Consider the following 4,049-nt stretch of genomic DNA (forward strand, 5'->3'; position numbering starts at 1 on the left):
AGAGAGCCACGTGGTGGGAGAGAAAGAGAGACATAGATAGGCACGCCATGCAGAGTAATATTGTATATTTATTTAGTGGGTTATAGAGGGAAAGGCGGAGAACAACAGAGAGAGAGAGAAGGGGAGAAGGGAGAGACAGAAGCTGCCTCTTTGAGGGGGAGACAGGAAAGGAAAGGATTCAAGCTGGAAGCTGAAGATCAGCTTGCCTCAGCAGATGGGGGAGGGAGAGTGGGTTGTCTCTTAAAGGGACAGAGCAGACCATTATATTCCCATCTCGGTTTTATAATAAAAAAAGCTGAAGGTTAGGCAAAACAGGTTAAAGGAATTGGAGCAGCAGATTCTCAAGACTGCTTCCTGCTTATTTGTGGGTGTCATCTTGGGGTGGGACCTGAGAAAGCTGGGTGCTGGTCACATCCTGGCATAGCTGGTCTGTTTGTTCCTGTCCGATATTTGTAGTACAGAAATGTATGGTGTCTCTTACACCTGTTTAAGGTATTGTCAGAACAGAGATCAAAGTTAAGTTTAGGAAAAAAAAATTTAGGACCAGTGAATTGAGGGGGGGGGGTGTATCTAACCTGTTTATGGTGGATCCTTCAATTTGGCTCCCTGGAACTCACAAGAATTTTTTAGTGTTGTGAAAACAAATGTTTTAAACAGCAGCATATTTATATTAGAATGACTGCGACTGAAATTTTTGCACAATGAAATAATAATAAAAAATAAAAAAAGAATTCTTCTGAAGAGATGGAGGAAGGATTGTATAAGCCACGGGTAAAGGACATCACAAGGGAACCCAGAGAAATAACTAGCCAGGGGGTCATAGGAGCTCTTAGATTCTGGACTAACAGCCAGGGAGTCTGCATAGGACTAATTAGGCCCTCTACATCTGTGTGACAGTTCTGTCAGCTGGCCTGTTTGTGTGACTCCTAGCAGTAGAAAGAGGGATTTTCCCTAAAGTTTTTGCTGTTTCTTATTGGAAGGAGGACTGCTTTTTAGTCCCTGGTGCCTAGCTAGCTTACACCCAAAATAATCACACAGAAACTGTATTAATTAAACCACTGCTTGGCCCTTTATCTCTAACTTCTTATTGGCTAACTCTTACATATTAATTTAACCCACTTCTATTAATCCTTATATCACCATGAGGTCGTGGCCTACCAGTAAAATTTCAGCACATTTACCTCTGGCCGTGGATCCATGGCATCTCTGACTCCACCCTTCTTTCTCCAAGCATTTGGTTCCATCTTTCCAACCTATCTAAGTTCTGTCCTATCAACAGGCCAAGGCAGTTTCTTTATCCATTAATGGTAATCGCAGCACACAGAGGAGACTCCCACATTAGTCTCTTGGGGACCTATTTCTCATAATTTCTTATACTGGGTTGCCTTGCCCGACATTAAGAAAGGGAGGAACTTAGTCTGAAAGCAACTTGATATGCCATGCATTACTGATATCCATGGGAAAACTGCCCTTTTCTCAACAGAAACAGAGAAGGAGTGCACTGTCAGGGGAGAGGGGAAGTGAGGGGATAGAATGGGAGGAGAGAATGGAGGAGAAATTTTAATAGGAATATAAAATAAATGAGTACATTTAATTTATAAAAAAAGTAACACATAAAATTAAAAAAAAAAAGATGGCAGAGCTTAGTCACCTGACCTGGCTCTCAGTTAAGATGGTGGTAAAGTCACTTGACCTCAGTTAAGATGGCAGTAAGGTCACCCATGTAACAGAGTTAACACTGGGGAACCAGGCAGGTAATACCTTAGTAAAGATGGCAGAACTTGATCACGTGACCTGACTCTCAGACAAGATGGCAGCAAAGTCACCTGACCTCAGTTAAGATGGTGTTAAGGTCCTGACCTCAGTGAAAATGGCAACAGTCACATGTTGTATGGAAAAGCCACTCAGTTAAGATGGCGGTGAAGTCACCTGACCTCAGTTAAGATGGTGGTAAGGTTGCCTGACCTCAGTCAAAATGGCAGTGGTCACATGTTGTATGAAAAAGCCATGAATTTTGAGCTGCAGGGATTTTAAGTTTAATAATAAGAGAGACCTAGAGGTGTGATTCTCCCAGTTCCTGAGCCACCATGCCACAAGCCACGGCAGGGAGCAAAAGATTGGATTGGAAATAGCCACTTTGTGTATCCAACCAATCTTGTTGGCAGCAGTAGCACTGGCTGGGACAGTTTGAGGAAACTCCTTCCATTTGCCAGTGCACTGACAATAGTTAGAAAGCTCCAATAAAATTGGAGCCAGTGGGACACTGGCAGAGTGAGGGTAGGAGCTGAAGAAGTAGGTCATTAAGGCCTGGGGTTTTAGGGCCTCTAAAAGGCATCTCCGGAAAGAGGCTGGATTGATGGGCTTGGATGGCTTGCTATCCATAGCAGAAACCATGAAAACCAGTGAAAAGGTGATACCACAAAGTCTCTAATGAGATATCTCCCCCATAGGTGGGGTGTAGATTGGCGGCAAACACTCCAGAACCTGTAGGAGAGTGTCCACTGCCCACAGGTGGGATGCTACAGCTTGACTGTATCCAGTCGAGGCGACTTGGAAGCTTGAGAAGCAAGTTGCTGCTCTGATCAGCCTTTCACGATGGGGGAAAAAAAAGAAAAGAAAAAAAAAGAGAAAGAAGAATCTGAGAGACCCTGGGATCTCAGGCACAGAAGGACCAACCATGAGTCATCTGAATACAATTTTAGCTAAGGGAAGCAATCCAGAGATTAATGTCAGTGAAGGGCACAACAGTAGCTGTAATGACCATGGTTGGGGGCTGTCACCCCATTTCTAGGAACACCAAAAGATTTCCAGGAGCTTAATGGTCAATTCCTCAGGTTGGGAAAAATGGTTAAACAGACCAGAATGAGGGAAACTCACCAATTAAAGCCAATCATGTGCAATGAAACCGCATTCAAGCTTGCGGAACCTTGGGAGAGGGGCTCAGGGCCGGAGTGCCTCCCTATTCTCACGACACCAATGTAATGGGTTAAGAGAAATGCTGCGGACCTCCAAGTGGCTGCAGCAGCAGAAATTCTGCAGGTCCCCAAGCGGCAGCAGTGAGGAGCAAGTCCCGAGGGCAGCCAGTCCCAGGCAGGGATGTCACAGTTCCCCAAGGGCCATGACGGGCAGCAAGTCCCACAAGAAGAGATAGACAGATGGGCACACCATGAGACCATGCCACAGTTCTCCAAGGGTGGCTGGTCCCAGTCAGGGAGCCACACAATGGGCACGCCATGCAGTGTGAGGTTGGATATTTATTTAGTGGTTTATGGAAGGGAAAGGGGAGATGAGCACAGAGAGGGAGAAGCAGAGAGAAGGGAGAGGCAGAAGCTGTCCCTTTGAGAGGGAGACAGAAAAGGAGAAGACGAGCTTGCCTTGGTGGATGGGGGAGGGAATGGGTGTGGCGTGTCTCTTAAAGGGACAGAGCTGACCATTACAGAAAGAACAGCTGCATTCCAGAGCCCAAACCTACCTCAATCACCTCAGTGCGTTCATACAGTACAGCCCACAATCTCGCTGACACCCAGCAAATTATGTCCTACATATGTCAGCTCTTTCTTCCTAATAGCAAAGCTCTGTTTCATTTTGTCAAGGCTCACCTCCAACCCACGTCTGAGGACTTAGAGTTCTTAAGACCTATCACTGCCTCTTGTAAAATCTGTCAAAAGTCAGATCCCAAGACCAAATATTGTAGCTTTCCCTCTTCCCACCCACCATGCCTGGGCCTCACTTCCAGGAACTTACTGGCAGTTTGATTTTACTCATATGCCCACAGTCAGACAAGTTAAATATCTCCTGGTTTTGGTGAACAACATGTCTGGGTGGACTGAAACATTTCCCACCACTAACAAGAGGACCCAGACAGTTTCCGATGTTCTCCAAGAAATCATCCCCTGGTTTAGAATCCCAACCTCTTTTCAGTCAGATAATAGCCCAGAGTTTACTTCCCAGATTTCTCAAACTTTGTCTAAGGCTCACAACATTCCCTGGCATTTTCATATCCCATACCACCCCTCAGTCTTCAGGGAAGGTAGAACGAACTAACTGTT

This window comes from Microtus ochrogaster, chromosome 19 (genome assembly GCF_000317375.1).
Source record: "Microtus ochrogaster isolate Prairie Vole_2 chromosome 19, MicOch1.0, whole genome shotgun sequence".
Lineage (NCBI taxonomy): Eukaryota > Metazoa > Chordata > Mammalia > Rodentia > Cricetidae > Microtus > Microtus ochrogaster.